Raw genomic sequence first — 13,866 nt, 5'->3', positions numbered from 1 at the left:
CACCGCTTCCCCGCCTCTCGCCGGTCTCCTCGCCACACTTCCCCCAGGGGGCGGCGGGGGGGCGAGCCTGCCCGGCTCCGCTCGGTTTCCAGCCCCGCAGCCGCGAGGCGGGCAGTGCGGTGGGTCCGCCTGGTCTGCAGAGCCAGCCCGCCCCGGCCGGCCAGACACCGCCGCCGCCCGCCAGTCCCCAGCAGCGGCGGCTACGAGCCCAGCCAGCGCTGAGGAGCCAGGCAGCGGCGGCCACGTGAAGCGGCGGCGGCGGCAGGCAGGGGCTTGCCAAGCGTGCGGCCGCCGCGGGGAGCGGGCGTTACCCCGCCGCGCCCCTTCCCCCGGCCTGGGCTAGGGCAGGGGGCGGAAGTCTGGCTCGTTTGTTTGCGCTTGGAGAGGAGCTGCGAAGCCCCGGCCGAGCGCTGTGCAGCCCACGCGAGACTCCCTCGCCCTGGCCCGGGTATAGCGCCCTGCGTGTGCCGCGCCAGGGGACTCCCACGCCCAGCCAGAGGAGCCGCCCGCCTGCAGGCAGCGGCAGAGCCAAGGCAGAAAGCCGCTGCTGAGGGGCTGCTCCAACTACTGCAGCTGCTGGCCCTTCCACTGGACCTCCTCTCCCCCAACACGCACCCCACGCCCAACAGACTCTGCTTCCCCACCTGCCCCCCCCCCAGCCATTTGTACTGTGCTCTTCAGTGGGGCAGACTGAGCAGGGTTAGGAGAAGAATGATCTGGACCCAGGCCCTTGCCCATCCTTTTCGAGTAGAGGAAGGCTTCAGCCCTACTGCGCAGCCTGCGAAGGCAACCTGGCTGCAGCTGCCCCCTCAGCTCCCATCACTGTGCTTGTTCAGGTGGGGCTGGGAAGGCCACAGTTCCATTGTGTAGGCCCAGGTACTCTGGGGAGGACCAGAAGCCTAGCTGCTGCTACCCACTTTAAGTCCTGGGGAGACAAAAGGCAGTATCTGGAGCTCATCTAAACAGTCCTCTTCCTCTCCAAGGTTAGAAAGGTCCCAACCTCACTGCCTGGTCTAGGGACCTGAGAGGTAACACGGCTTTCATTGGCAGCTCAGCTTTCATTGCCAGTATCTCAGAAACAGGCCCATCACATAGTCCAGGGAAAGGATAGGCCATGAAGGACCTTCAAACCAGCAGCAACATCAGCTCCTGGGGAGGGCTCTATTACCCTTGTAAACAGATGGGCCTTGCCCAGAAAATGGGCAGATTCTGGCTGCTTTGGGTGCAGGTTAAAACCAACATCTTAAATTTTAACTGGAAGCCAGAAAGTTGCCAGAGCAATTGATGGAGCACAGGTGTGATATGCTCCTGAGAAGAGGCTCCACTCCCCCAGCAAGCAGCCACATTTTGCAATTGCTTCCAAATGGAGTTAGTTGTAGACTCACACCAAAGGGAACATTGCAATGGCTTAATGTTGAGGTCACAAAGGCACAGATGCCGGTAGCGAGAGCTGTGTCCAAACTCAAAGGCTGTACCTCGCCTGTCAAGTATAAATGCGGGGGAAGGCGGAAAGCTACTTTGGCCATAACTTCTCCTTAGTCATTCAAATGTAGCTGTTAGTCCAACTAAGCACTTAGGTTATCTACTGGTCAGTAATGGCAGGCAGACACCTCCATCATCGGCTCCAATATAATCTTTCACAACTTTATTCTCCCAACCCACCAACAGCACCTCTTTTTTATCATTTTGCTCTCACCCATGTTTCAATGTCCATCAAACCTTAGCTCAGTTGCTCTTGCTAGTCCATCAAGATGAAGACGCAAAGCTGTGTGTCATCCGCATACAGAAAATAACTAAACTTCTGCAGCTTAATCTCCCTGCATATTCCTGAAGGCATCAAACCACAAACAGATAGATATAGCACAGTGTCAGAAGATAGAGACAACTCAAATGACAAAAAGCTGTTTGTGCATCCAACAAGAGATAATTCTATCCCTTCTGGCAAATCTTTCCTAAAAAGGAGATTCCCGTGTTCTTATATCCGATCATTTGTAATATCTTAGAGAAAGCATCTTTGCAATTATGTCCTTTCAAAGGAAGAAAGTCATTATTTCCCTCATTCTTGAATAGATGAATGACCATTAAAATCTTTTAAGATGTGTTCAGATTCAGAGGATGGACTTTACTTCTTTCCTAAATCCTGTTGTTACAGGATGTTGCCCCACAAACTTACTTTCACTTGGAACGTGACCAGCTGAAAAAGCAAAACTAAACATTAATATACCTGCAGTATGATGCTTACATTGTAGAGGGAAAATACGAACTGCATGATAGGATTCACAGCAGCCTAAATGAGAGCCAAATGCCTTCAGCAGTACCAGTCCAATCAGGTAGATTTGCATGCAGTCCTAAGATTGGGGCCCCAGAAAAAGGTTTAGCAGCCAATTTAAATTCTGCCCAATGTGAGGAAGAGAGAGATGTCTGACCAGCTTCTGGAGAGATCACAGATTTATCCATTAAGGCCCACCACATAGAAGGATTTGGGCTGTGTAGGTGCAGCCCAATCTCAGCCATCACTAATGTAGTAAAAAAACAATTATTCTCAAAGCATGGTGATTAGAACATTCAGACTCAGATTGGAGCACTCATCTTTTGGTTCATGTGCATTTTTCTCTTCTACTGTGGGCTACATGCTGGGCCAGTCTTATCGGAGCAGCAAAAGAAAAGGAAGTTATGTCCATACTTCTGTCATTTATAGGGAAAGAAATTTCATAGGGAGTAGACCAGAGATTGACAGACTGTATGAGGATGGGATGGTTATATTGTACCCAATTAATATATATATGCTGCTGGTGTATATACCAGCAGCAAAATAAATGTTGAGAAAACATTTTGCTATTCTGCTGAGCAATAAAGGCAAGAATAGCTCTCAGTCCAAAGCCTCCTGCCTTGATTAACAAATCACAATGGAGGAGAGGCTTGTTACTGGATTATTCACGCAGTGTAACCAGGCACATTGTCTGGGTTGTAGACAGTAGAGTTTCCTTTAAAAAGCATTAATCACCAAAAGTTGTGGTGTTGCTGTGAGTTGCATGTGCTTTGCAGAGGCTGCATGTTACCAGAATGGGAACTGTAGCCCTTTGCATTTCTTTCCCAATAGTGATGTGCTCAGTGATTAGCTTTAATGTGCATGTTCAATATTCTATAATGTTAGAGTTAACATTTCATTTACTTGTAGCTAAGTGCAAAGCTGGTGAATACTACATCCTAGGGATATCTAAATTTGTGGGGGTTTCTTTTGAAGTGAAATCATTTTTGGTATAATAAAATGCAAAGCAGAATGTTTCTATTATTATGATGATGACGGAATCATCACTGGGAGCCAAGCAGTTTAAGTATTTCCAATGCGTGATTATTCACCCACAAAACTAAGTTTAACTCTAAAGGGCTGATTTAAACCCATAGCTGCCTACAAATTCAGCTTTAAGGCCATTCCTGTGCACATATGGCTCTGGGTGTATCAGACAGTCTCATTCCATGTCAGATGTAAATTTCTCCTAACCCTAAGATTAAAAAAGGGCTTAAACAACAGATTCCAGTTCACCACAACTGATTTTAAGACATCTCCCTGGGTAAAACACCTGGGTAGATACATGATACAGCCTGTAATTTTAAAAAGTTACATATTCTGTGTTCCTATTCTGGGTTAAATATGACCTGCTTATGCCTCAAGGACTCTGGACAGCATTCTGCTTAGCAAGAATTTTGCATAATCATATTTTCAGACTTTTTTCTGTCTTTTTTTAATGGTGTTTTAATATCTAAGACATTGCCATAAAAACAGGATTCATCTGCTCACATGGCTTACTCCCCACAAAAGTCATAGGGGCAGATCCTCACCTAGTATAAATTAGCATAGTTCCACTGACTTCAGATTTACACCAACTGAGGATCTGTCCTGTAATCGATGTAGGGGCCTGATTCTGTTCCCACTGAAGTCCACAAGAGTTGGATAAGTTCCTAGGTTCTAATGGTACTAGCAAATAGGTACTCCATAATGGTAGTCTTATCACTCCACAAACGTGAATGAATTTATGTTTGCAATACCGCAGTGAGGTAGAGGAGAAAAAAATATAAACCTTCTGTGACATAATAAATCACCTCTGTAGCAACTAATTGTGATGTCACAGAACATTATGGCTTCAGAAGGGAAATAAACAGCAGGAGCAAATGAGTTCTTTAAAACCAAGATCCTGTTCTCACACAAATGAATCATTATTAAAAGAAGGAAGGGAGGAGAGATTTATACTGAGTATCAGTATAACCGTCTCTAAATAGATTGATTTTCATAAGACATCAGCTCCTGGCCCCCCTCTCTGTAAATATAATGCATCGCTAGTTCCCACGTGCACCTTCCCCAGCACACAAAGATGAAGTCACTTTTCAAACAAGTTTGTTCATATTGCTTGGCTCTGGGCAGGTTTATCTGTTGGGAAAAGATAACAGAAAACTCTTTACTGATGTTGATGAAAAGAAGGCATGTAACTGGCAGCATCAATGTGTGGGTTCTAAGGGGTGTTTTATACACATGTAGTTCCCATTGATATTAATTGGACTTAAGTGTGCACATCTGGAGAAGAAAATAGACCCCTTAACTTGGCAATCAGCAGTACAGAGTCTTGATAGCCAGATTTGTCAATTTTAAAATTAAGGTCAGTGTTTGTGCACAGCTGTAACGGGATTCTGATTTTGGGAGTGGGAGTGAAGGTCTGTTGTTCTGTGTGCCTGTTATATTGTTAGGGTCTCTAAGTTATTCCCACACACAGATAGAAATTTGGGAGTTTCTGCCTTGTCATTTTTTTCAGAAGATGGAGATTCAGAGAGAAAAAAGTTCAATCTCTCAAACCTGCCGTACTCAGGAGATCCACTGAAGGTCTGGTCCATCCATGCTGTACCTTATGCTTCTTTCTACATCACATCCCAGTCTCACCTGCCTCAATGGTAGCATTGGCCACTGTCTCACAAAACCTTACTCATGGGATTTTGCTATAGGATAAGAGGACCAGCATAAATTAATGAAGATAAAGGCAACACTCACTTACACCTACACTTCCGGTGTGTGTAGAGAGGAGGGGACATAATGCCTCCAAAGCATGTGAGTCCTCTGGCCTGTACCCACCCCACAACACACAAAGCCCATTGTCTTTGGAGCACCTCTGCAGATGGAGGAAAATGTGGGGGAAGGGGTATGTTGTCAATGAGGCTGCACTTTCCCTCCCGAGAGTCCTTGAGAAGTATCTACCTGAACAAGCATCTCACAGCTCATGGAAGCAAAGAGATAACTGGGGGGGAAATAAAGTTACTACTAAATGCATCCGATGAAGTGAGCTGTAGCTCACAAAAGCTTATGCTCAAATTTGTTAGTCTCTAAGGTGCTACAAGTACTCCTTTTCTTTTTACTAAACAGTAGTTCCTTCCAACAGGTGGAGATCTCTGAATGGGGAATGGGAGTTTTCATGTGGTGGATCCAAAAAATGCAATGTGCTGTAAATTACGCTCCTGAGATTCCCACAACACCACTGATCGATAGCCCCCCGAGCAGAAGGTGTGCATGCCCCTGGTGTCCAGCAAAGCTCAACTTTATGGGGGCACTAACTGCTGCTGCACGTAGTGTCTCTTTTGGGCAAGCAGGGGTGGGGAACACCAGCAGCCCAATAACCACAGAGGATACTCCAGCCCTTAGTCTGAGTTATCAAGCTGGGCTCTGAGGAAGGATTTAGTGCTGTTGGAAGTTAAAGGAAATGATATTCTCCTTAATAGTCTGTTCTCCCCTTAGTACTATTGCATATGTCTCATTTAAACTAATAGGAGAGAAGTATGCTGCTGAGGATAAACTGTTGATTTTGTTATTACCATGGTGACAAGCACACTGACAGATAGACCACTCACTTTAATTCTGGGGAACAGGAAGATGATCTCTTAAAGCTTGAAAACAGATTTTGCTGTTTTCCTTACAAAGTTGCCCTTGGGAATGATGCTTATAGGCACATAAACTCCTGGACCATACCCAGAGTCCTTTACTTTGTCTGAATTCTCACTGAAAATAATGGGAGTTTTGTCTGAATAAGAACAGAGTCAGAATTGAGTAAACGTCAACATTTGGCCTATCTGGAAATACATCCCCAGCTTTTAAATGTTCAGATTCAGTTTTTTATTCCTAATGGTACATCCTTGTAATACCCTTCAAGAAATACTTGAAGGACAAACATCAGTGAGGCAAAGGAATTATTTAGGGTATAATTTCCCCTAGTCATTATTTAGCCAAGTTATACATATTTTGTTTCCTTAATCTTTCTTCAAAAGTCAATCTCTTCAGCCCCTTAATCATTTTTATTGCTGTTCTATTAATTCCCTTCCATTTGTCTACAGTTCTCTGGTGCCCAGATCTGAATGCAGAATTTTATATGTGATCTCACCACAGCAGCACAGAGAGGAGATATTACCTCCCTGCTACCTTTATCACCAATAACTTATTGGAATCATGGAGAGCCAGAAATTGATTCAAATAGCTTTAAACGGATAGAGGGTTCAAAAATATTGTAACGCTTTTGTGGCACTGCTTACATCAAGCCAAACATCAAGCCAAGTTTAGCATGCTAATTTACTACAAATGTACAACATTTTAAATGCTTGGGGAAATTAAGGCATTAAAACTGACTCAAGCACAACCATGTGATTCTCTAAAGGAATATGAATAGAGTTACACCATTTAGAAGACAAATTAATAGGGTTCAAATTAGTACTAGAAATAGCTCACACATGGACATGTCCTGAGGGTTTCATTACTGCACATTCTATAATTCACAGGTATATGACAGATCAATCAAAGACGACTCGGAGTAACAGATCAGCTGGAGTGAAAGGACAAGACTATGTCTATTAGGAATTGGGCCTGGCATTGGGGCTGGTGCAGAGCTGCTCTACCTGAGGAAGAGCATGTGTATCTCAGGATGGCAGATTTCAGAGTAACAGCCGTGTTCGTCTGTATTCGCAAAAAGAAAAGGAGTACTTGTGGCACCTTAGAGACTAACCAATTTATTTGAGCATGAGCTTTCGTGAGCTACAGCTCACTTCATCGGATGCATCCGATGAAGTGAGCTGTAGCTCACGAAAGCTCATGCTCAAATAAATTGGTTAGTCTCTAAGGTGCCACAAGTGCTCCTTTTCTTTTTTCAGGATGGCAGAGTTTCCAAGAGTGCAGGGGGCGTGGGTGCACACAATTAGAGTATAGCATGCCTCCCATGAGCTCGCTGTCTAAGCACACCTGGCTAACTGGGAAGGAGAAAGCAAGGCCATTGCCTCATCTCCTGCCCAACCTTTTCGGATGACTAGCACCCCAACAGGCACTTGGAGGAAGCAATTCCTGTGCTAAGGGTGCTCAATACCCAGAGTTAGTCTGATGCCAAAGTATGGGGTGGGCACGGAGCTCAGAATTCTAAGAGGGCTAGAGGGAATTAAAGAACTACTTACCTTCCTCATGAGGAGGAACCCCCGTAACAGTGAGACCAAGAAGCTTGCAGATATTCTATGAGCTAGCAGCCAGAGGGGTTAAATTTGATTGGATCAAGCCCTTATTTGCATTGAACTTTTTAACATGGCAGAAAAGTCTGCAGAAAACCTCCTGTTAAATGCATGACAATATACAGCACATGAAAAGATGGGAATTCATGTGCTGTATATTTATACCTACTTACTGTATTTTCCACTCCATACATCTGATGAAGTGGGTTATAGCCCATGAAAGCTTATGCCCAAATAAATTTGTTAATCTCTAAGGTGCCACAAGGACTCCTTGTTAGGGGGCTTATTCCTTCACCCGCTTACTTCCCTGGTCCTTCTCGCATGAACAGAGAGCAACAATACCCGAAGTCCAAAGGTGCAAACAATTCAATGTTTATTGGGGTGAACTTCCAGGAAGCATGATTCCAGTTTCCTTCCTTAGTATCCTCCTTCCCAGCTCTGACACCACAGAGCTTTACACCTGTGTCCCTGTTCCCATTCCTGCCCTTAGCCAAACATTATTCCAATTTCCTTACCCCCATTCCCTGTTCCCATTTCCGCATTTAGCAAAACATGATTCCAATTTCCCCATTCCCTGTTCCCATCTCCCCCACCCACTCACTTCCTGATTGACTGCAGGCTATATAGTAAAATTTGAGTTCTGCTTTGCTATACCTTAACCAATCATTTTCCTGAAATTTAACTAACCAATCCTAACATACTGTAACATTATTATGTAACCAATTATATCCCGCCACCTTAATTAGTTTACACCCAGCAAAAGTAATTATACAGCAGGCAGGAACAATCACAGAACCAGACAGAGATTATACAGACAAACAATAGCAAAGTGGGAACTATAATGACAAAACAATACAGAAGTGAGGATTTCACATCCCAGCTATTGATAAGTGAGTTCTTGCCAGACAGGATGCTATCAAACTAAATTTCCTTTTACATTTTTTAGGTACTTCCCTTTCTCTGGAGGTGATAGGAATACAATCCTGTCCTGATGGTGCCTAACAGCCCAATAGCACCTTATTTCAATGTGACTAGTTTGGAATGTGAGGATGTGACTGTTCGCTTCCCAGCTTATGGTTGCCTCTGCTGCTTAGCCAAAGGCCTCAGCCTAAGAACAGGAGCTCAGACTGTCGCAGTAAGAGAAGGCCCTTACACCAGCAGACAGTGATTTTGATTCTTTCTTTTATACCTCTAGAACTAGCCAAGCGATAAGAATACACCTAAATTCTTAAAGTACAGGCCTTTGCAGACAGGCCTGAATATCTATATCCTAACACTCCTCATTGTTTTTTCTGATACAGACTAACATAGCTACCACTCTGACACTTATGCTAAGCAATCTGTTCCACTTTACATTTAGCTGTGAGCCTTGAAGTACCTTTCCCAGACCTGAAGAAAAGCTCTATGTGGCTCAGAAGCTTGTCTCTATCAACAGAAGTTGGTCCAATAAAAGATATTACTACACACGCACACACACACACACCCCCTACCTCTCTAATATCCTGGGACCGACATGGCTACAGCTATACTACATATTCCACTCTGTCATATACGCGAAGAATATCACCTCCCAGAAACATTACATATGCTAATATATTTCATTGCTACAGATAAGGAATTGTAGGTCACTGGGCCATTTTGTATGCACTTCAGTGCTCAGCATAGCTTTTCTTTTCATGTCATTTATTATTCCTCCCCCAGCTCCTGACTACAAAATGCAGTGTTTAAAATTTGATCAGTGATGTATCCTAACTCGTCCTTGAATTATACATGTTTCTTATTTCTCTTTCCTTAACCCCTCTTTTCACCTTAACTACCTCAAGAGAAATCAGAATGAAGTTTATTTTACAAGCTGCATTCCCCTCATACAGTACTTTTCTATCCCTTACCTCTGTTACTCCTCAGTCAGAACCTGACCATGTGTTTCTTGCACACGCAAAGCCACCATTTACTTCAGTGGGAGCTGTGGGTGTTCAAGAAGCATAGATCAGGCCCTTTATATACATACACATTCTCTCTTTTCAAGTGACTCATAAGAATTATTTATTCTGGACAAATATTTCCATGCTGCCGGACAAAAATTATGTCTCCGTAAGCCATAAATCAAAGATATTTTCAACTGTCCTAAGACCATTTGGTTAATATTGATTCAGCTGCTATAAGTGCACAGTTTATGGAACTTACATTGACTTCACCGGGATCTCTGTACAGAAAGGATGAGATTCATCCCTATGTAAAGAGCAAGCTTAAGGCCTGCTTAAAATGGGACTTAAATAGTCTTATGCAGTGCCTCTGTATGGGCTGAATTTTCCCTGGAGCACTTAACGGATCAAACTCTGTACCATATTCCAGGGGGGTGGAAGTTGCTCACTTTTAGGATATAAAAATACAGTCATTTGATTTACCAGACACCATATGGAAGTGTGGAGATGGAGTACCTCTTGTTTCATTTAAAAAAAAAAGGGGAGGGGGGGATGACAATCTCCCTGATACATACAAACTCATCTTTCCTGAACCAATAAACTGAATAATCCTCCTCTTTTTTTTTCTTTGGGGGGGGGGGGGGGGAGAAGAGGTGGGGGAGGCAGGGGAATGGCTAACTCAGCCTTCATCACATAGTTGCTTCATTTTGCAACAGTTTTCAATACATTTTAAAAGATAATTAAAAATACGTATCAACATCATCATTTTCAATTACTACCATAGTTGCAATGAAATTCTGGCTTCAGGAATATTAAAAGAAACATTGGGAAGCAGACAATAAAAGTTTAGGCCAAATTCACTCCATTGAGAAATAGGCCAGGAAAGTAGAGCTTAAGCAATGCAGAACACCTGGGCTAGCATTCTGTAGAAGGGTGAATTTCATGCTAAGTGCACAAACCTTTGTTGTTACCCCATCATCAGTACATATGTTTCTATTCATGGGTTAAAATATTGGCATACTTGCCTTTGCATGAAGTCTCATCTTACCAGTAACTTTCTGCAGCCTGGTTCCTCAAAAACAGAAGTATAATAGAAGAGCTTCTTCACACAAGCTAATTTCTTGCTGACTCAGACAGTTTGGTGTGGAGCCAAATTTCTCCAACTTCTGTGGCTTTGCATCAGAAATTACTATTGTTGAATAGATCTTTGCTTGTAACTTACAATATACTCCAAGAGCATCACAAGGTATTTTATACATTTTGCTACTTTTTGTACATGTATAATGCCTTCCTCGGAGATTTAGACAGGTTTTCCTTCTCTTATTCTCACCACTATTGGTCTTATCAGGGCAGGAAGGAATTTAGAAGTAGTGTCTGTGAGTAACCTCATGCAGCTCATTTAAATTCTTTGTCTGAACTTCCTAATTCACCCATCTGTACAATGGGGGTGATAAATAATCGTCATCATAATAAGCACTTAGTCCCTGACATCACACTCAAATACTCCCATTGATTCCAGTGGGACTACTCACATGTGTAGAGTTCAGCAGGTCTGTAAATGGCTGCAGGATCAGGGCCTTACCTACCATCCAATGATTTTTGTGCGGATGAATTAATCATTTAGTGTTTGAACAGTGCTTTGAATGTGTAAAATGCTATAGAAGTGTTATTAATTATCAATATTGTTAGTCATTATTAGTGGTTAGATCAAGGAACTATGAGTCAGAATCCCTGGGTTTTATTGCCAGGTCTGCTTCTCACTGAGAGCTACAGAACAAAGAGCCATGAATAAGAGCTCTGTGTAGCCTGAAAGCTTTTCTCTTTCACCAACAGAAGTTGGTCCAGTAAAAGATATTACTTCACCCACCTTGTCTCTCTAATATCCTGGGACCAACAAAAATACAACACTGATCCTGAACAAGTCATTTAATTTCTCTGTGCTTCATTTTTCCTGTTATTAAAGTGCCTACCTCTGTGTGATGAGAAGTTTAATTATGTTTGGGAGTGATTTGAGAACCTTGTATGAAAGGTGATATATAGATGCAAAGCATAATTATACAACAGAGACAAACAGGTTATTTCACCTCTGTACAAAGAGTTAGCACTAGTCCTATGCACCATTTCATTGATAGTGGGGCTTTGCACTAGGCCTCTGTAGAGGGGTGAGTTTCATCCACTAAGTAATGAGATACATACTGAGCCAGAATTCCACACAGTGAGAGTCAAGGTCCATGCACTTTTGCATTTCGTTTGGAAAACTTCTTTATGCAACTGCAGGAACTTCAGGACACTGGTATGCACAAATGGGGTACTTAATGATTTAACATTCATTTCTGGGTATAAACGTGGAATTTGTATGTTAACTACAAAAGAATGTGGACATAAAAATGAGCCTCTGTTCTAGAAAATCTCATGTACAGTATTCAATGTTACGGGTAGTCTTTGTGATGATTCTATAAATAAATCCACGTTAAGGATGATTTTAGTGTCCCCGTCTGAAAATTAACGTGCTTCGTGCATAAATATATTGACTCAATAAGTTCCAGGTTCCATCATCAAGGTGTCCGCGACTATTTCCGGTTTTCTGACAGTTATCAGATGATATGTTTATTTTAATTGCATATTTCTGGAGACCTAAAGTTATGCTTTTGGTTCTGGACACTTGATACTCTAGTAGCTTGACACAGTTGTTTTCCCTAGTGCCATATTTGATCACATGGTTTTGGAACCTACCTACCTTTTTTCACAACTTTGGTTGCCGTGATAACCCCTGGCAGTTTTTAATCTATTCAGCTCACTTTTTGTGCCTGAGAAACTGGCTGCTTGTTTCTGTCTGTTGGGAAAAGTTTTATCTGGACAAAATAAAGAATGCTGTCAGCATAAACCCCAGTAGAAGGTCTTTTTTGATTTTAAGGACCGCTGTAAATCAGAATGGTTGATGAAGCAGCAACAGCACATTGAAAGGTGAGAGTACAAATATCTTTAATGATATTTATGTTCCATAATATGTATACATATATGATATAAAATGCATCTATTTATCATTGCAATAATAGATACTAATAGTGATGCAAAGCAAAGTTGACAAGTGGCCATTCTGAGAGCTACATAAAGCCCTCAGGACATATGTGACAATCCGACTAAAGTCACCGATGTAGTGAGTACACATTCAAATCCTCTTGATTCTTCCCCCACACACACTCCAAAGAGAGACAGGAGTAACTACTTGCAGCTGTCACAACTGCCCAGCCCCAGGGACAAGTACTGTATCTTCTTCCAGCTTTAGGAGCTATCAACTTTCAGCCTCAAGAAAACTGTCTTTTCCCAATGTAATACCGATCTGGCTTCCCCCAGGGACATCCATACCCCAAATGTGTTGAACATGCTACCCTTAGATAGTACAGTATCATGCTCATGTATTTCATCATTTGTTCAGTCCCTTATTGTCACCTTCAATAAGTATGAATAATCCAGTAACGTAATCTACTATAAACTCTCGGGAAATTTGACCCACAGTGTTTCCCTGGAAGTTGCTGGCGGATATTAAAATGTTGACTGCTTCTCATTCCCCCCGCCCCCCCACTTCCTTCTTTCTTTACAAACACAGTGACCCTAGGATAATGAAATGCAGAAACATACTATAATGCAATGTCATGGCTGAGCTTCTCACTGTGTTAAATGGGGCAATTTTAAAGTTCCTGACCACAACCATAGCTTGAGGGCTTTTGCCCATACTATATGAATTATTTTCCTATTACCATTTATGCTGTTAAATTTTCTGTATTAGTATATAAAATGTCTTTGAACTATAAAAAAAAATATATGAGCAGTGTGACAGAGTTCAGTGTGGTAGGTATAATAACTTTAAAATACCTGACTTTTGTACGTTTAAAAGAAACAGTGCCTGCCCTTGAATAACTAGGTTTTTGCATTTAAAATATCTATGCTTGACATCAGAAACCTGGAAATATCCTTTGATTGCACTTTCAGTAGTTTGGCTTAACTTCCATATTTTTGATAGCTCTTTTTCATAATGGATTATGCTGTCATAATAGATTATGGAACATACTACTTGAGTATAATTGCTCATATAAGAGATTTTAGCTCAACAGTGTTTATAATAAACCTAAGCAAAAAGCATGCATGCCATTTCACACACTCATAAATTTGAATTTGACCTTCAGATGAATGAACGGTAAATATTTTGGACATATGCTTAATTCCCTTATGCTTTAATATTTTAAGTATTTATTTGGAGAGGACAGTCTCTTTTGTTTAAAGTAGACATGTGAAGGGGCCTGTGACAGGGCTCTCTACTCACTGCTAGGATGGCGCCTTCTGCTGCTGCAATGGGGATTAGCATCGCAAGGTCAACACCCCTTCCTGGGGTTGCACACTGACTCTCTGCTGTGCTCTCTTGGTT

General features: G+C 42.4%; 1 protein-coding gene across 2 annotated transcripts in view; it reads right to left on the bottom strand.

The window, feature by feature from the left end:
* Positions 1-10,779, bottom strand: part of CHST15 (carbohydrate sulfotransferase 15) — a 109,612-nt gene extending 98,833 nt beyond the window's left edge. Inside the window, exon 1 of one of the 2 annotated variants that reach the window (XM_043551076.1) lies at positions 10,492-10,779. The gene's annotated coding sequence lies outside the window, so the exon portion shown is untranslated. Of the gene's footprint in view, positions 1-3; positions 487-10,491 lie in introns of those variants that run through there. The other variant, XM_037904062.2, reaches the window with a different exon arrangement.
* Positions 10,780-13,866: the final 3,087 nt, after the last annotated feature.

This window comes from Chelonia mydas, chromosome 7, assembly GCF_015237465.2.
Source record: "Chelonia mydas isolate rCheMyd1 chromosome 7, rCheMyd1.pri.v2, whole genome shotgun sequence".
NCBI lineage: Eukaryota > Metazoa > Chordata > Testudines > Cheloniidae > Chelonia > Chelonia mydas.
This window is presented reverse-complemented; position numbering and strand designations above follow the sequence as displayed.